At 46.6% G+C, this 20297-nt stretch overlaps 1 protein-coding gene across 4 annotated transcripts in view; it reads left to right on the top strand.

The window, feature by feature from the left end:
- The first annotated feature begins 1653 nt into the window (after positions 1-1653).
- GGT1 (gamma-glutamyltransferase 1) overlaps positions 1654-20297 on the top strand; it is a 60538-nt gene continuing 41894 nt past the window's right edge. The window contains exons 1-5 of one of the 4 annotated variants that reach the window (XM_038372942.2): positions 1654-1872; positions 6170-6256; positions 13043-13134; positions 15197-15343; positions 18237-18322. The gene's annotated coding sequence lies outside the window, so the exon portion shown is untranslated. Of the gene's footprint in view, positions 1873-6169; positions 6257-13042; positions 13135-15098; positions 15344-18236; positions 18323-20297 lie in introns of those variants that run through there. The other 3 variants (XM_043498269.1, XM_038372941.2, XM_043498270.1) reach the window with 3 other exon arrangements.

Consider the following 20297-nt stretch of genomic DNA (forward strand, 5'->3'; position numbering starts at 1 on the left):
CTGGCTCCTGGGTGTGACCACTAGACCAGGCCTCAAATGTAATAGCTTATTTTTAAAAAGCTAAATCTCAAGTTCCTTTATACAACTAAAAGTTCTGAAATATACACTTGCGGTCAAAAGCCTGCGCAGCTGGCTTCAGACCGTGTTTGGGGTACCTGTTGCAATTCGATCTGTTTGGGAGGCGATGCTTTTCCATCACCAAAGCCTGGCTCATCAAAATGGAACGTTCTGCAGGAATGGGACAATTCTGAAGAAACTGGCCAGGCTGGCTTGGAAACCTGCCTGTTTGCTGCTAATTCTCCTGCCTGGCTCCTTCGCCTCCAGACTGGCGGGCTGACTGGGAGTTCCAGCTCCCAAGCCTCCAGGCTCACAACTCCTCAGCAGGATGACTCTCGCTGCGTTTACACTACCCCAAATTCGACCCAGGAAGGTCGATTTTAGTGCTACTCCCCTTGTCGGGGAAGAGAACAGCAGTCGATTTTAAGAGCCCTTTAGGTCGGTGGGACGGAGTTGGTTATGTAGAAGCATTTATTATAAAATCGACCTACTGCGGCTAAATTCATCCTAACCTTGTAGTGTAGACCAGGCCTTAGATTCAGGGCAGTCCACCAAGTGTGTTGCCTTGGTCTCAAGGCTCCCAGGCTACAGGACCACCTGCTAAGCAAGACCTGGCTCCTCAGCACCTTGCCAGTTCACTTGGTGGGCTGCTGCAGACCCAAGGGTCCCAGGAACCTCTGGATTCCTGGGGAGTCCGTTGGCCAGTTCCCCACCTGGCCAGCTCCCCAGGTGCCCTCCTGGGGAGGGGGGTAGGCAGGTTGACTGGGTTCCTGGCTGTGAGCTGGGCCAGCTGTTCCGATAAAATTCAGAGAAGGTTTTTTTTGGTTGTTCTGCAATAAAAGTCTTGGAGTTTTCCAGTGTTGCCAACCCCAAGCCTTCAAAAGTCATGAGTCAGGCCCTCAGAAATCATGAGACTGGCTTAAAATACCGAGATTTTTAAGAATAACAACTTTTGGGCTCCATTTATGGTCTGCTGGTGTCATAGCCTTCCGGGGTCACATTTTCAAGCTTTTCTCTGCAGCCGCAAGGAAATTTCCTTGACTTGAAATGAAAGTTGAGATTCTCCCAAAACCTCATGTCTCCTGGAGCTGAGACTTGAAAAGCACCAAATATTGCAAGAGTGACTTTCAAATGGCAAGAACTGGCAGCACAGCTGCGGAGTACTGTCGTAGTTTTGTAAGCATTTTTTCACTCGATGCCCCAAGAGCAAAGGTCAGAGGGACAAAAGAGTGATGACAAGAATGATCATTATTATTTTTAAATGTCACTCGCTTTACTCCACCCCCTCTGGGGTGTGACAGTGGGGGCTACCAGCCAATCTAATTTCAGGAGACAGGAACTGAAATCCTAGGTTATGGGCCTGCTTCTCTGTTGCCTTGCACTTTGTTGAGTCATTTATCTCAGAGCAAAGGGTTTGCAAAATGCTACCCAATCTGAGCAGTTTTATAATACCACAGGCACCACACCAGAAGCAGGGCAATGGAGAATCGAGCCTAGTGGTGCAGAACACCTGATGTAACCTGTCTCCTTTGGGACCTTTACACACTAATTAGCTCATTTCAAAAAAAAAATCACAGTTCACCTTTAAATTTCCTACAACTCATGGCATATGCCATCTATTTTCCAGGCAAGGAATTGCAACTTATTTAAGCCTGCCTATTTCACCCTCAGGAGAACAGACAGAAGGAAGTTGCTCTCAAGAAGTCTCCTTTCTCTTCAGGGAAGCACATCAGACAAACTGCCAGTGAAGTGATGTGTTGAAAACATCTGTGAAATGCCACACAGACTCTGTGGGAAAATCAGACATAATTCCAGGTAGGCTTGTGTGTGTCCAGGTGTGTTTGTAGGGATGAGTGGGAAGGGGAAGGAGGTGGGTATGTTGTGCTGTGGGCATGCTACCTGACACTTCACATGTAGCTGGAGTGGCTAGGATACTAGGCTGCTGCCAGATTTTGTAAGTAGGAAAGGGAAGAGCTGTTGCTGTCACTGATCTTGCCCTTGCTTTTCAGATGTGAAATTACCTTAACGTGGTTTGAGCATGCCAGCAGCAGATGCCCATCACAATAAATGAAGTGACCTACCTCAGTTTGATCTTGAATTGCTCTGTCTGGTTAGCTGTCATTTCTAGTGCAATCTCAGCTATAAGCAGCTGCCTTAGACTGGAAAACACTTTGATTTTTTTTAAACACAAGTACAGGTTGCCCAGCCCAGGCTCTGTTACGCCATTTCCTATACAGGCAGCACAGACAGTTATAGGATTATTTTTCAGCACTGAACTCAGGCAGTTATTGATTGATTTGTCAGTTCTGATTCTTAACTCTCTCCTCGGTCCCCTTTATCCTTTCCAAAGAAATACCTTTTCCCCTTTCTAGACACGATCTCATTTATAAGCTGTGGATAAGAGGGAATGAATTAGGAGCTATCAGGATTCGGATGACACATACAGTGAGTGCCTCCAGTGTCAGCTTCTTACTGCATGTCTTCACACACTGATAGAGAGAGATTTTTGTGCTGGGTGAAAAAAGCTCCTAACCAAACGCATCGGTAAGGTGTTTTCCACCAGGTATCACCCTGCATGTATCCTCTGCTATCATGTTACCCCGTTTTCCAGTTTTTTCAAGCTCTTCATGAGCTCTTTGCAAACTTCTCCAGGGTCTGATAATCTAAATTTGTATGCTCAGCCCTTTCATTAACATTCCCTCTCCCAGGGCACTAATAGATACATTGAAGAGTACAGCTCCCACTGAGCCATAGGGCAACCTGCTTCGAAGCACTCCCCATGCTGAGCTCGTGTCATTTATTCCTATTTAACTTCCTGTCTTTTAACCAGTTTTTAGTCCAGGACAGGTCTGTATATCACAGTCTGTGGTTACCAAGGGTCCTTGACAGCCCCTTCTGAGGCACTTTATTAAAATCCTTATCAAAGAGTTCTATGTATTATACCCAGCCGTTCTACACATTTTATCCAGTTTTGCTAATAAATGATAGCCACCAATTTACTATGCTGGCGTAGCCCTATCACACTGCACTGATCAGACGAGGGTTATAACTCTGTCTAATGATCTTCTCATTTAGTTTTCTCAGTACTTAGGTAGGGTTCACTGGTCTAGAATTCCTGGAGATCCCTTAAGCATTTTAAAAAGTTACAACACTGATCAACTTCTAGTCCTCTAGGGTAGCAGCTGGTTTTACTCATCACTCAGCAACTTCATTTGCTGGTACCTTCAGTGTTTTCACAGGCGTGCTGTTTGATCTTGGTGATTGAGGGTAGCTTAAGAGGCTGACCCTGCAAACAGAGGCCCTGATTCATGAAAGCATTCAGGACTTGCGTAAGTCCTATTGCAGTGTGAAGGTGCCATTGACTTCAGTGGGACTTCAACATATGGTTAAAGTTAAGTGTGTGCTTAAGTGCTTTCCTGAGTAGGGATGGATTCAAACATATGTTTAGGTGCTTTTCTAAATCAGGGCCCCATGCAGCTGGGCATGGAAGGTGGTGGGCTACTCTTAGTAGCAAGTGCTGTGCCCACTAGGGATTCATCGTAGGACTGGGCCCTCATTTCTCAGGTTGTTCCATCAACTCTTTATTGATCTCTCCATCTCTGGTCAGGCCCCACCCCTCCTGCCTGGCAAGAGTAATCTGGGGTAGGTGTTTGTGGTGAAGATTGATGCAAAGAACTAAATTAGTTCACCTGCTATCTCTGAGACCACTTTGGCTGTTCCCTTAGCATCCACAAGGTGCAGTCACAGTGCTGGTTCTCCAGCAAGTTTCTACCTCCGACATGCCTGCAGAATTCCTCTGTTGTTGTCTTGATCTTTGGCTATTTGTTCACCATGTCCCCTCTCAGGCCTCACAACATCTGCTGCAGGCAGTTCTGTGCTATACAAGGTACAAGGCAGTGAGGAATCTCAGCAACAACAGAGGTTTCCCCCACAGTATCCACCAGCACCTTGCTGTCTCTCAGATGGCACTTTTCATCCATAGATCTCAAAGGTCTTTAACAGAGGAATTCAGTATCACTATCCCTATTTTACACATAGGAACAGTGACGTGACTTGCCCAAGATCACCTAGTAGGTCAACGGGAGAGCCAATAATATCACCCACAACTCCTGAGTCCCAGTCCAGTGTTCTGTCCACTACGTTACATTTTTTCCCCTAATGTGCCCTAACCCTGATATGGAAGATCAGTGACTTCGCTAAGTTTGCCTGGCTGTAAATGAGGGTTGAACTGGGTGTGGAGGGACCACTTCCAGTGCTGAGAAGGTGCCTTCTGTGCATACCGTATTCTCCCTCTCATCACTGCTGTGGCTGTCTCCACTAGGAAAGTGGTTGAGTTGCAATTGGGTTTAGGTAACATGGTTGCTAAGCCCCAATCATCTTGACAGTTTTCCCAGTGTAGATGCCGGTGTGACACCCTGCACCCCAATATGCACCACTATCATGTAATTAGGATATGATTTGCACAAAGTATGCCTTGTGAGGTGTCATTCTAAAAGTCTTGATCTGCTAGACAGTAATATCTCGTTGGATTGTATGTGCTACCGTCCTATGTGACGTTATGAAGTTTGGCTACGTATGTGTTACTGAAACACGTTGTGAGGTTGAAAACACCCACAAGCAGCCTTTCAGGTACAACAGTAAAAAGGCCAAACAATGTTAATGGCTTATTGCGGAAATACGCACACTCACAAGGATTTCCCCAGGGCTGTGTACAATAGAATCCTCTCCGAGATCGCACTGCACAACGGGAACTGTTTGACTCAGGCCACAGCAAAAGAGCCTTCCAGCAAGTGGGAAGAAGATTGAAAGTGGGGAAATGACATCATGATGGGACCTCATTCTCCCTACAACAACACACCTGAAAACACCTGAGGAACAAAGACTGAACTGGGGGAAGTGATGGTCCCAGGCTAAAGGGATTTCTAGCCTGTGTATGAAAACCTGGGAAACCCAAGTTGCAAAGCAAAGGCAGCTTGTGCCTTAAGAATCTGCCAGCCTGTTTATCACTCAGGGTGAGAATTTGCTAATTCATATCCACCAATCTAGTATGTTAAGCTTAGTTTGCGGTTTTGTTTATTTACTACGTATTCTGGTTTGATCTGTTTGCTGTCCCTTATAATCACTTAAAATCTATTCTTTTGTAGTTAATAAACTTGCTTTTGCTTTGTCTAAAACCAGTGTGTGAGGAAATCATAACTCGGGGCAGGAATCTGTTGTATATTTCCTCTGTACATTGAGAGGGGGGCTGTACAATTCTCTGTGCAGTGCAAAATGGTATAATTTTGGGTTTACGCTTCAGAGAGGAGGTGCGTGTCTTAGGAACCAGAAAGTGCCCTACCTGTGCCTTCCTGTGCAGGGGTTGGTTAAAGAACCTTTCAGCATGTAACTGCGGTTGGGTGTGTCCCTCCCTGTATGTGTGCTGGAACCTGGCAGAGGGCTTGGCAGGCTGGTCATAGCAGTACAGTGTAAAGGGAGCTTAGGCTGGTAGGTCAAGGCGACTTGGTGGTCCCTTAGTTCCAGGTGGCATCCTGGGGAGAACCTGTCAGAGCCGGGAAGCACCTTGTAGCTTGACTCAGCTGGTTGAATTCTAGCCAGGGCTCCTGCCTAGAATGAACATAGAGTCACTGCTGTCGCATGTAATTACCAGTTGAGAAATTACAACATGATTTTAATAAGCTCAGAGTAACTTAATTTGCCCTGACATAACAGCCTTTCTATCAAAACAAACTAAAATAAAGAGCAGGATGTGCTTCAGGGTATGCTAAGCAGCCACATGCTACATGTGCCTTCGACACCAGGCACTTTGGGGTGTGATGCTGGCAGCCCATATGCTCGTGTCTCAACTGAACATTGACAAATACATAGTGGGAACCAGCCTGGCCCACCTGGGTAGTAGTGTTGTTAAAACAAGCATTTGACTTTAGACTTTATGGAATGCTTGGAAGTTGCTGCCGGCATTAATCTCTTGTAACATCTATACCCTATTATAAGGTAATATCTGAGCATTTGCATTGTAAGCCTCTGTAACAGTGTAAGTCACCAGACAGGAGAAAGATGTTAACTAGGTAAAAAGCTGGTCTCCAACAGAAGGTATTCTTTTCTGCCCATCCAGGAAGGCCAATGGACACCAGACAGACTAATGTGGAATGTTAAAGAGGACAAAAGACTTTGTTGTTTACTCTCCCCTCCCCCCATGAAGGTAAGTCATGCAAGTGAATTCTATAGCTGAGGTTTGCAGCCCAAAACAGAAGGGAGGAGGGGGGAAAAAAAGCCTGATAAAGAAGGAACTTTTTTTGTATGCTGCTTAGACGCTAGGGGGCAAGGTTTGCCAGGCGTAAGCAAAAGATCTGCAATGTTTAGCCTGGGTGAGCCATAAAGGACATATAGAGCTTGCTTATTATAGAAGTCTTTATTACTTTTTTTAAACTTAAGATGGGAACTCATTTGTGCATATATATGTTTACTTGCTTTAACCTTGTACATAACTCTCGTTTCCTTTTCCTATATAATAAATCTTTAGATGGTTTATTACAGGATTGGCTACAAGCGTTGTCTTTGGTGTGAGATCTAAGGCGCAATTGACCTGTGATAACTGACTGGTTCTTTGGGATTGGGAGTAACCTAAATATTGCTGTGACCATTGTGTAAGGGACCATCTATCACAAAGGCACACTTACCTGGGTGACAAGATAGATCAGAGCACCCAAGGAGACTGTCTGGGACTCCATGTTAAGGCTGTTATAGTCCCTGAGGAGTTTACAACTTGATAACTGGTTGGTGAAATCTAAGTATAGAATTCACAGCCAGTTTGGAGTTTGTTCCCTGTTTCCTAACACTGCCTGAGGCTGGTACCCACAATCTTGAGCCACTGCAGGACAGCTTGACACAAGCATCTCCACACCAGCCTTCCCTGGGCTGTACTCATGTGGAGCTCTTTGGGAATCTCAGCAGGGAACTGCCTGAGTGAACACAGAGTGAGTGCCCTTTAGATGCACTTGTATCAGACCATCAAAGGGCCAGATCCTGGGATGAAAACCCAACAGATTCCAGCAGGGGGGCTGTGGATTGGGGAGTACTGCCGCTGCAGCACAAGTTCCCTCTCTGACCTCACAGGAAGCCGTGTGGAGGGGAGGGATGGTGGGGTCCATGAGGATCCAGATCTGGGAGTCCAGGGGGACAAGCAGGCAGGCAGTGGGAAGGAGAGACTAGCACTATCTGACACATTAACTCCCACTGTAAATCCACACACATGCCTGAGTGCTTCTCCACTCCACACAGTGGATCTGGACCCTTTGTGGAGGGATCTGGTGGCACTGGCTGGTTTGTGCTGGTCCAGGGCTGTAAGAGGGCTGCTGTGGTTAGAGAGCAGGTACAGAGGCACTTGGCCTCTATGTACCTCAGTCCTGCCCACTGGGGGATCGCCTGAGACCTATGCAGGTCTTGGGGATGCACAAATTTGGAAGATTAAGCCCTCCAGAGGGCTTTTTTGTTGTTTTGTTTTTGCAGAGGGACAAGCCAGGCAGGGGACCCCTCCACAGCTGTCCAAAGGGATCTAGTACATTTCAATGCACACATTTGCATACTGTTTCTATCAGCCTGTGAGTAGCTGTGAGGGCCCCAGTCTGACAGTGCAGGGGTAGGGGCTGGTTGTGATGTGGCAGCTGGCTAGGAAGTGCAGGTGTCCCTGGCACACTGACTGCCAGCTATTCGCAGCCCCAGCAGTCTATAAAAACAAGCAGCAGTAAAATCCTCCCCAGAGATCCCGTTATAGCCTGGTAAAGAGATCGCTCCCCACCCCCTGGCAATGGAAACAACAGCAGCAGGAATGGATCAAGACAGGTGAAAAGCAGCAAAAGTTCCTCTTTGGCACTCACCCCAGAGGTGGGGCAGGCAGGCTGTTGAATTCAATGTCTCTGCAGCAAGCCTCCCCATGGAAGGAGCTAACTGGCATAGCTGTGACTGGTTCAGGTGTACCGGCCCGCTGACATCAGCTTGCTTAAAGGCGATGGGGCTGTAGCAACTTCTTTTGTGCTCAGCTGGAGGTGCTAACAAAACAAACCGCAAAGCCCAGAAAGGAATGTTTTTGTGCATGGGATTGACAGTGATCAGCCTTTATTCAATCCAGCGCTGGCTAAGAGCATGCACACTCCTGGCTCCTCCATTGGTGAGCAACACACTCACCTCAAACTCACTGCACCCCAATCTTCTTGGGACCCTGAACCGTTACAGCACAGCTGTCAGTCCGTCTGCTCACCTGTGGTGTTGTACGCATGTGCTAAATAATAATAAAGGCAGACCGATCAACTCGGGTTGCAAGCCCTTTGGGACAGAGACTGCCTCTACTCACTGTGTAAAGTTCCCTGGCTCCTGGGCTGCTCTGTAGAACTGTTAAATACATCATAATACAGGAGATGGGAGATTAGACAGGCAGATTCTCTCTTCTCCTGGTCTGCATGTTATTAGTGTGCGAGGCTGGCAGGACCACTCAGTGCTGCTTTAGTTCGAAAGGCCCTGGACTGCCCCTTGGCCAGGGGAGCCCTACCCATATTCCCATGTATGCATTAGCACTTGTCCATGCTACATGCTCTGGTAATGTTCTACCAAAAGGAGCTGGCCTGCTGCAAATACCCAGCCTGAGTGGTCTGTCCAATCAGAATGACGTTTAAACGCTTTGGCGTTCTAAGATGGGGGGGGGGCCCCTCTCCTGCCACTTTAGAATGGGAAGGTGGCAATGGGAAGAGGAGCAGTTTTAACCCTTTCCCATCTATATCTATAAATTTCATGGTCACTATCACATTTTCACACCAAATCATGCAATCGTGTCAGCAGGGGTTTAAGGCCCACTGAAATCAAGGGGAATTAAACATGTGCTGCAAGTTAAACATGTGCTTTGGCCTTGGTGATGAGTCTGCCCCATCCCCTGGTGCAGCCCGTCTCTTGTACTGTTTGAGGACATTGGCGGCAAACTCAACCTTTGTTGGCTATGTGCTCATCTTGCTCCTTATTCCCTTTCTAAGGTTGTCGTCTTTTGATTCTGACATCACAATACTTTCCATAGACACTAATTGTGATAGATTGACCTAGAATAAACTAAGTGAGATATAACTACCATCCTCTGGGCAGTGTTAGTAGCAGGAATGAACTTTTCAGAAATAAAGATCCTATTTAATGCCAATAGCTCCCATCAGAAAGAATAAGGGGGCAGGAGGTAGGAATAAATCTTCATAAAGCGGGAATAAAGAGGCTAAAAGAGTCCAGCTCACAGTATCTGTGTCCATTCAGGTCTTGACTCTGCTTCTGGGACTGACCGTAATGGGGTTTATTGGTTCTTGGACAGAAAAGAAAGTAGATTTGTGCAGCTACCAAGAGCGGACTTTGGTTACCCATGGAAATAGCCCCCATTACTCTGGGTTCAGCGCCCTCTCATCTTAGTAGACTTTAGCAGGAATCAGTCACCAAACAGCTCCTTACAGCAATCAGATAGTTTGACATTAAGTAGCAAGTACTTTGAACTTCTTTTCAACTCCTTTGCTGCAATGCAATGTGGCCTCGTTCTGCATGAGGAGTCTGAGCTGTCTTCATGCTTTATTCATTTCTTGTTTACACTGGAGGAGAAACCAAGCCATAAGAACCAGCAAAAACAGCCCACACAGCTCCATGCATTGTGCAGTCAAATCACAGCCAGCGATTTCAGTTGCCATTTCCAGCTTCGTCTGGGTTTAATGTATGTATTAGCTAAATGCCAGAGAGAGAAGTTGTCTATTGACTGGAGACAGAAGCTCTGAAAGCATCTGTCTGTTACTATACAGCGCAGTTCATGGCGACTGCACCTGTATTTCCGCTCTGTGGCTCAGGAAAGGTTCCTGGCTCCTGGCCAGCACCTCCTTGGGCAGACACCTGTGTCTCTCTCCCTCCTGAGCAGGGTTTTAAGTCTGCACAGCTGCTTGGATTACATAGTGAGGTACCCAGGAAGCCAGACTGACTAAACAGGCCAGTGACTATGGTTTGCTCGCTCTCTCTCAGGTCTATGACCAGTGTATTGCCTGCAGTTACAAGTTACCACAGAGTTCATTCTAAGCAAGCACCTTTATTCCTAAGATGGAAGCATTACAGAGAAAACATGTTTTAAAAAAAAAAAAAAAAAAAAAAAGACCCTATATGCATGCTAAAAGCTCACCAGCGGGTACCCAGCAGTATACGGTTCCCAAGAGTCACATAATACAAGGGATGTCCCTTATTTAAATAGAAAATTGACTGTCCCGTACTTCATCCCTGTACAGCAAGAGGGGGAGTTGCTGAGTGCTGCAAAAAAACAGCAAGAAATACCCCAGTGAATGTGAGTGCTGATTATTATTATTAATAATAATAATTAATAGCTGGAGGTGGGGTGGGTCAGGGGTGATAAGAAAACAGTCCCTTATTTTTGAAATGCAATGCTGGCAACTCTACAGCATTCTTATGGGACCTGGTAGGTCAAGTCTGTCCAATCCATCCTCAAGGCTAGGGCTCCCCCTTGGGCAGAAGGGTCTGTGTGTTTGCTGGGTCACAAAGGAGGCCCTGAGTCAGTTTAAACTCAGGCTATTTATTCTAAAGTCCTTTATGTGTTGGATTCTGGATAATCTCGTTTGAATTAGTATATGGGAGCCTTCCCAGGTGATGGTGCCTCTCTGTGAGGTAATCACCAACCACTGTTTTTAGTTTCTGGAGGAGCTGTGATAACCCTCCCCCCCGCCCCACTGAGTAGAAATGGCTCCCCAAAGATACTACATGGAGTTGCAATATCTGTCACGTTTTCCCCCCAGAGAGATTACATATTGTCCCACCCCTCAATAATATATAAACTTAATACAGTACAGGCTTTCAAGGATCTTTCAGGAAATTGCTATAGCTGTCACATCTCCCCCCTTAAAAAGTGATTGTAACTACAGTGCTTGACTGGCATCCTGGAGCAACCCATTAACTAACTTCCTGGACAGCATTTAAGCCATTATCTTTCATCGCTTCATATTTAAACGATGAATATAATAAACATTCTGCTAGAAAGGCCGTATGCATTTGTGACCACTAAGGCAATATCCTGGACAAACCTTATTGAATTAAGGTTAAGCAGCTTAGGAGGCCATTGTATTAAAACTGCAAATATTTATGTATTATTGTGGCATTACATGGAATGTCTCTAGGGAGGAGACCTGCCTAATTTAAACTGTGAGATGTGTTATGCACTTCAGAGGACTATTTTAAACACTGTGACCTTTTAAAGGTATGTGGATTTTCCAGGATATCTCTAGGTGAAGGTGTGTGCAAAGGTAACTCCCCCGGTTATGCAAAAGCCCAGCCTTTTGAAGCTATGCCCTCAGGAGAAACCCAGTGTCTATGAATTATCTATTCACAGATCAAAGACCCAAGTTGTTTAAAGGAGGGACTAAACTTTTCATGGGGGTGCTTGTTCATAACCACCTTGAAATAGAATGTGTAACCACAAGAAAGCAACTTGGTGCAGTTTGAAGGACTGTTCACCTGCCAGAGCCCTTTGTGAAGTTGGAGTGATCCCTGGTAACCTTAGCTGCATGCATGTAGGTGCTTAAAATTTTTTTTTTACATGTTTTCTCTGCAATAAGAATATATGTGCTTGCTTAGAAGGAGCTGTGTGGGCCTTTAACCATGAGCATTGATGCTCTGTATAGCCTCTGAGGAAGGCAGGCAGAGCAGGCCTCTTTAGACAGTCTGACTTGCTGGGGCATTCACAATATAGGAAGGGAACTGTACAGACTGGAAATACCCAGGTCAGGAGGGGGAGAGAGAGAGAGAGAAATGTGAGTCCCCGCCCAGTAGTGGTCACCTCACTCTCCTGGGCAGAGACCCGCATCTCACTCCCTCTTGACCCTGCACAGCTCCCTGATTTACATTGTGAAATCCCCAGCAAGCCAGACTGCCTAAAAGGCCAGTGGTTATATATTGACAGCTGTTAGAAAGAGCTGTGCGATCATTTGTAAGCAAACCCCTTTATTCTTAAGGTAAAAGCATTACAGAGAAAACGTAAAAAAACCCAACCCAGTAGAAGACCCTACAGGCATGCTAAAAAGCTTGAGAGCTCACCTCCAACCTCAGGTAGCTGTCAGTCCTTCAGACACCCACAACTAAGTTGTCCTTATTGTTACTAGTTCTTATCAGGCTTTAGAGGAGGAACCAGAAGAAAGGCTGGGTGGATCAGCCATTTTGTTATACAGCTCAGGTCTTATATCTTGGTCTTTTGTAACAGATAATCAGGAAAGAAAAGACCTTCTCTTCAGGGCCTAGCTTCAAAAGGCTAGTTTTTTTCATAACTGGACTTGGGGAGTCAGGGGATAGCTCAGTGGTTTGAGCATTGGCCTGCTAAACCCAGGATTGCGAGTTTAATCCTTGAGGGGGCCATTTAGGGATCTGGGGCAAAAATTGGGGATTGGTCTTGCTTTGAGCACTAGGTTGGACTAGATGATGTCCTGAGGTCCCTTCCAACTCTGATATTCTATGACTCTATCAAGGCATTTTACAACAGGGTAACTGAGGCAGCAAGAGAAAGTGCCTCACCCAATGTCAGAGTAAATCAGGGGTAGAACCAGGAATTCAGGTCTCCTGAGTCATAGGCTTGTACAATGGCCAGCAGGCCATCCTCCCAATTAAGGACATTTAGGTCAGATGTATGGAAGATGTTGTTTATGCCATGTGTTTAAGCAGTGCTGTACAGTATGTAGGATGTGTCACACAAAGGCCATAAATCCTACCCCAAAGAGTTTATAATGAATGAGTACAGGGCAGCCTGGTGCCATGTAGGTAAAAACAGAGGGGTACTGGCCAGTTTAGCTGGATGCCTTTTTCTATATGAAGTCTATGGCTAATGGTAGTAATGAGAGAAGTCCACAGCAATCTTCATGCCAAAGCTGAGTGCGCGCTGGGTGTGATCAGCATTCATTACCCCACTGGTTAATAAGGACCTTGTCATCTGTAGAGGTTCTAGGTGTGAAACATCAACATCCCATGGCCAGCTGGGTGAAGCTGTTCTCGGGAACCCTGGGGAGATGCAGCTAGACTCAACTCCAGGTCAGTTGAACTGTGTTTCATTTGAAGGGATGAAATAAAACATTTAGACTACTCTTGTGTTAGTCACATGATGCAGTGTGGGGACAAGGTTAACTTTTGGAAGCCCAGGTAGATTCACGGATACCAGACGGGGCAGAACAGTCGTATGGTTTCAGAGTGCCCTGGGGTCTCTCAGATGGATGGGGGAAGGGAGATGGCAGCATTTTTCTCTGACTCTGGAGTAAGACTCCATTCTAGAGATGGAATATTATGCAGTGACTACTCCACAGTCAAGGTTGCAAACGAGTTTCCATTATAATCTTGACATTTTTTACCCCCAACCTACTCCTATGCCACTAAAATCCACAAACAAAAGGAATCTCAGCCTCAGCTTTGGCAGGTTAGGTCTGGGACTGAGGTTGACATTGTCTACCCAATATGAAGGGAATTGGACAAGGGTTTCCAGAATTATTACAATCCTCTGAAATTAGAGGTGTTCACCTGCATCCAGGTCCTCTAACTTCCTTGGAGCAGAAAGAAGAGAAATAAAACTTTATTGGACTCACTTAATTGTGTCCAAGACTAGTGATTAGTTACTTAGATTTTAGTTTTAAAAGTTGTTAAGATTTTGAATACTAACATCAGATAGGCAGAGTGGCTCCAAGGCACTGAAAATAGGGTGCCAAATGACCTCTGGAGAGCTATGCTTTCATTTTAAAAAGTAAGGTTCTAGCCCTATCAGTATGAAGTGACTGCATTTTAGGGTTGTGCTCGTCTAGAGGCCCCAGCAGAGATGAGGGCCCCATTGTGCTAGGTGCTGCACAAATACATAGTAGGAGAGGACGGGCCAGATCCTCCGATGGTGTAGAGCAGCACAGTGCTGTGGAAGTCAATGGAGCGACTCTGATGTGTATCAGCTGAGGATCTGTCCTGGAATGTTGACTATCTAAATAGACACGACAGCGGAGGAGGGGGAGAAAGGTCTGCGGTGAGAACCAACTTACTCTCAGCCTTATCTGCACCTGCCCCAGATTTTTTTCCTTGGAGTATCATGCATTAGGGTAGTCATTTCTCAGCAAGAAAAATCATCAGGAGCAACAGGGCTCTGAACCCAGAGGTGCTGAAACAATTTGTGTAGTGGGGATGCTGAGAGCCATTGAATCAAACTGTAAACCCTGCATATAATGGAAACCACTTCAAGCCGGGGGGTGCGGTAGCACCCTCAGATCCCCTAGTTCCAGCACCTATGTCTGAACCTGCTAAAGTCCATGCAGTGTGTGTGGCACTAGTCTTCAAAATCTAAGACAAAGCCTCCAGTAAGGGACAGAACAAAGCCATAGAGAAGGAAACTGAATTCTTTATAATCAGAGGGTGGAGCGGTTCCTTGGAGGAACCACCCCATTGTCCATGGGCAACAACACACCTCTGGCTGAGACGGGCTGGACATGTCTCTCTCTGGAGTGGCTCCGAGCACTGTCCAAGGCAACACCTGGACGCTCAGGCAATGCCAGGAGCTGGCCTCCCTTCAGAAGTCACGTACACTGCCCCTCGCAGCCCAGGGAACTCGGAGCACACCTGGGCCTGCACTCGGCTGTGGCTGCCCTAGGCCCGTCAGTCTGGCCCCAGGGCTTCAGTTATCATGGCTGAACTTTCCCGCTGGCTGTGATGAGCAGTGAGCAATGGCGCTCTATGCCCCACTGGGGGGCAGAGCTAACTGTTGTCAGCATGTTGGCCAGAGTGTTGCAAAAACAGCACGTCCAGCGGGGCTTCAGCTCTAGGACAACATGATGCCAAGGAACCACCCCAATTCAAGTGAGACCTTTTACCTTTCTCTGTGCTATATTCCACTTTCCCTGCCATGAGAAAATACAGCCTGCAAAAAGTCTAACTGCTCTGCTCTCAACTTTCTCCTGTGAGCAGTAAATCACCTCGGGTGGGAAAAGAAATCCAAAAAGAGCAAGGAAAAGAAAAACAGGCAGGGAAGCAATTTTCCAACATCAAGGCTGGTTTTCAAAGAGCTGCAAGTTCTTTACATCAGACTCTGGAGTCACTGCTCTGTTTCTGACCACTCCCATTTATAAAGTTTAACAGCCACTAACCCCTGACTGGAAGTTCTTACTTCTGAAATCCATTTGCAAGCGTGGACAAAGCGAGTGGGACTAAAGAGCCATCCTTAGTATCACTGGCAGAAGGTGAACAGCTCCCAGCTACCATCCCAGCTTTCCTGAGGGTAAGCAACCATGTGGGTTTATTTTCCCCCACTGAACTCTTATTTTTGGTTGGGTTGTGTCCTGGTCTTGCTCCTTGTCTTTAAACAAACCCCTTCTCTGGCTGGTTTCATAATGTTTTGTTACAGTGGCTTTGCTTTCTAAACAACTGGGTCCTATCTACCTGTCTGTGGATCAGGATTTGAAGAGAGGGAGTGTGTCTGGTTTAGCAGGATTGTGTCTCTTTACAGAGAGTGTGGTTAGAGTTAGGGAATGGGTGTCACATGTCCTGTGGTCATTTCTCAGATTTGCTACTGACTGGTTGGGTGAGCTACGGTAAGCCATTCAACTACTGTGTGACTCAGTTTACCCATCCATCCGTTGTTAATAATAGTAATTCCTGCCTAGTTCATGGAGGAGTCATGAGACATTCATTAATTAATATGTGTAGATGAAAGGCACTGTAGCAGTGCCAGGTTTTCGTGTATGACAAGCAAAGGGCACCGCCAGAGGCAGTAGCACTAATCTGACTGGTGGGAGTGAGAGGAAACAGCCCAGTGAGGCTGAAGAGAGCTGCCCAGTGGAGCAGAGCTGGCCAAACCTAATTCTTGGATCAAAAATCAAAACTCTTAAGGGCAGACGCAGACATGCATGGCTGAGCAAGCATTGCCTGGGACCGGCCTACAGAGGGGCACTTGTCTGACAAAGCATCCAGGAAGCAATTTACCGACTGCAAGAACAAGGTGGATCCAGAAAAACCTCTTGCTGATCCCCCCCCAACATGCACCCTTACGCATGCCCTCGGAAAGGCTGAGGGGCCGGCCCCATCTCGGCCCTAGGGTATCTCAGCCACGTCCCGCTTGGCAGATTCCACTCTGCCTGCTGCACCTAATAATCCATTTGACCATTCTGCTGGAAAAGCTATTCACAAAATCCCCTTATCACAACCCCCACCCCCACCCCTCAGCGTCCTACCTAATGTGTCACGTGTGAGCCTCTTGGACAGGGACTGTCTTTGTGCACTGGCTGTACAGGGCCTAGCACATGCCAAAGAACTGTCACAGGGACATGTTCAAACCTCCCAGGAGTGGATGGACAAAACAAACCAGAGCTATTCATAAAAATCGTCCTAGTAACCATGAAAGCAACATTCCCTTAACTACACTCTCTATTACAAGTGCTATTAGCTGAATACAAGTCCCCAGAATGCCAGCACTGGAATAGACACAGATGCTAGGAAAGGAGGATATCTTTGGCTAGGCCTGTCAATCGGGTGATTGACGGGCAGCCTGCTAGTGGGGGCTAGAGGGACTGCAGCAGGGCCTCTTTCCCCCTATGGTTACTGACTCCAGCCACACCTGCATTTCCATTTTCCCCTTTTTAAGTCCCGTGTTTGGGAAAGTACCTTAAGAACCTGCATAGATCCCATTAACTTCAATGAATGGGGGGATAGATTTAAGCAGGTAGCTAAAGCCCAGATCCACAAAGGTATTTCGGCTCCCAATGTTCTTTGAAATCAGTGGCAGTTAGGAGGAGCCTAAAAACCTTCGAGGACCTGGGCCTAAGCACTTTCCAGACTCAGGGCCTGAGCACTTTTCCACTGGGGTCAGTGGGAGCCTTTCCATTGCTTTCAGTGGGTGTTGGATCTGTCCCTCAGTCCCGTTAATTATTCTTAAATCTGCCTCTCTTCCCTGAATCAGGGCTTGACAGGCCAGCAAATAAATTACTTGCTGCTGTGGCACAATGTTTTAAAAAACAAATCATCAAGCCCAAGAGAACAAAAGAAAGACTCAAATCCCCAAAGCAACAGCATTCTGCCTTCTACTTTTCCTGCAGCTTGCAGGGCTGGTGGGAGATGTCTGCTGAGGAAAGTCCTTTAGTCCTTTAGTTCATTTAGTCCTGCTGCCACCAAATCTTCCCTCGCAGCAGGACTAAATGAACCAGGAGCAACTAGCCTAAAGACTGGGCATCATTTCTTGCTTTGTCTTCCCTCGTCCTTTGCTTTTCTTCTTCCTCGCCCCCCACCCGCCTCTTTCATTTGCTGTCTCGCTTTGTTTCTACTTTTCTTTTCTAGCTGGTGTGTGCATTTGCTGTCTCTCCCTCGTGTATTTATTCTCTCTCGCATCTGCCTGTCTTTTCGCTTTCTTAGAAAAACCCTCTCCTGTGCCCAGGTTTCTTAAAGAACTGGAAGGGAGAGGAGAGTTCTGTGGGGCTGCACGTGTGGCCCAGGCTAGGGCTGACTGAGGTTCGCAGAGGCAGGCTCACAGGCACTGAGAAAGCAACGCCCAGAGGGTTCAAAATGAGGAAGAAGGGGTTAATAAAGCAGCTTGGTGAAATGGGCCAGCATGCAGCGTTTCAGAAAGTACAGCACATGGCCTAAAAATCAGGAGTAAATAATGAACCCAGGCACCTGAAGAATAATAATTATAAACTGCCAGGGAAAGTGACGGAAACAAGAGGATGTGAGCTCAAGGGACACCGGCTCTTGCTTCTGGAAAGGAGGGCGTTGGAGCAGTCTCAGGGATGGGATTAAATCTAATCAACAATGAGCTGTGGAACAGTGTATCAGTCGCCCCTTGTGGCTGGCAGGATAAGGGTTAAAATCTCTCCTTTAGCAGATACTCCTTCATCATCTGCCTGTCTGGATGGGGGCTGGGCTCATCTTGGGTTAATTACCCCATTAGAGGGGAAATCCAGGGCTTATAAATGGAAGCACATGACCTGAGCTACTCTCTCTTGGGGGCTGGATTACTCCTGGAATGAGGGAGTGACTCTGGTGCTGAGATACTCTTTGTTTGTTGAGCTGTGGCTCTAGGGCCAATGGGTTGGTCCTCTGAAGCCCTTGGCCTCAATTGGCTTTGCCCTCTCCCAGGCCAGAGAACCGTTTCATCTTTCTAAAATGACTGCTCTCCGCAGGTTCCAATCTGCTGACTGCTTGCTTTCCAAAGCTCTGTCAGCAAAGCTGCCTGCTTCTGTGCTCTGAGGCTCAAAGGCTGTCCCAGGTTAGCAAACACTGTTCTTTTATTGCCCTGATAATGGGAAAGAGAACTGCAGTTTGTCTGAATAATGGCCCCTCCGCTGCATTCATCTCTTTCTTGTCAAATACAACGCGGTTTGGGTTTGGATTGGCTTTCCAGCTCTCTAGGGAGAGCCATGGGGGCTCCAGCAGCAGGTTAGCTCTCTGAGACTGGGATCAAATAATTGCCAGGAGGCAAGTGGCAGACAGCTGTTTAATGCAACAAATCATTAGAAGGCTGAACATTTGCTTTCTGCTACCTTCCCCATCACGCACAGCCTATGGGTCTGATTCTGATGTTGCTTGCATGGATGAAACCCAAACTCAGTGGTTTGAGTGCAGTTGCTCTTGGATAATACTGGTATAAGGGAGAGGAGAAGTAGGCCCTAGAAATCTCCAGCAGCTCACCCTATGTTGTGCCTCTAAGAGGACTTCACAACACATGGCCACACTGCGGGGGAAGGAAGCCTGGCAGCAGCATGCCCCAGGCTGGAATGAGCTGATCTTTACCCCTTGTAACCTTCATGTTATGCTTCTCATGTAGCAAACTGGTAGGGTGGCTGCTAGGAGGCTCTTCAATCGGACCTGGGGGCTTCGGGAGGGAGGCATGTAAGTCTTCTAAGCGCCCTAATATGAAAAGGCTTTAGAGCCACTCAGACAATCTAGACAGACTGAGACAGCCATTTGCCTGACCTCAGGCTAAACCCACTGCTCAGCCAGAGTGTGTTCTGATAGGACTAAGAAAAAGCTTTGCTCCTGTACAAAGGGGAGCCTCCCACAAATAACCTCATTCTTGACTCTGGAGAAAGGAGGCCTCTATAAGCTCCCATAGAACACTTTTCAGATGTCTGGCTTGTGTCCACCAATATTAGCCATGGCAATTGTCTCTAATTTAGCATGCACATGGGCTCACACCGTATAGAACAGAGAAGGATGATGCCTTGCTTGTGTCCGAGTCTTGTTTCTCTGAAGGTGCTTCTTTCAGATAAAGTCTCTTAGATACTTTGCCAAGGCCTCACCCAGTATTTTAACGTAGGCATGTTTTTGCTCTTTATTTTAAGATGATCTCTTTATCTTTATGTTCAGGTCAAAGGTCCCTTATCTTGAAATTGAATAAGAACCGATTACTATGTTGGGCAGGTTATGATGTCAGAGGCGAAATGTGCCTCATGAAACAATGAAGTACTGTTTAGCAGATGGAATACCCCAGGTCGGGGTTCTAGGGGTGTGTCTGTGCGGATTTGTTCTTGTGCTTTTTCAGGGAGTTTCTTGAGCAAATGCTGTTTGTTAAGCACAAATATTGACAGCTGACTGGGGCAGAAGGTGGCAATGTCTCAGCAATTGGAGGGCAGAGACTTTGATGTGAATGCTCTGTTCTTGTCTCCCCTTCTTTGCTGAGACCAGAAGTTCTGTTTACATGCTAATTCTTGTCTCGTAAGGTGACCAGATGTCCTGTTTTTATAGGGACAGTTCCGTTTTTTGGGACTTATACTGGCGCCTATTATCCACCACGCCCATCCCGTTTTTTCATAGTTGCTATCTGGTCACCCTATTGTCAGAGATCCCAGATGGTGCCTCTTGGAATTTCTGTGGTGAGATCGGTCACATCAGATCGATTAGAGGTTGCTGAAAAGCAGCTATGAAAAACTGCAGGGATGAGAACCTTGCAAATGAATAGGGAAACAATTTAAAAACATCGCTCCAGAAATTATCTCCAAGGTGCTTGTACTTCAATGTCAACAAATTATATCCTAAGGACAATGGAAAGAAAACATCCTTAATGTGCCGACAAATATTTTTCTCTGGGAGAAAGGGAAAGTAGAGGGGACCAACTTGCACATCTTGTTTCAATGTAACCTGGAGATCTTGTATTTAGAGAGATGGCAAAACCAGACAGTTTAATTTCATATTAATGTTTATGGTGGAGGAAGGAGGGTATTTTCTGCTGGGTATTTTTTTTG

Source organism: Dermochelys coriacea, chromosome 15 (assembly GCF_009764565.3).
Source record: "Dermochelys coriacea isolate rDerCor1 chromosome 15, rDerCor1.pri.v4, whole genome shotgun sequence".
Lineage (NCBI taxonomy): Eukaryota > Metazoa > Chordata > Testudines > Dermochelyidae > Dermochelys > Dermochelys coriacea.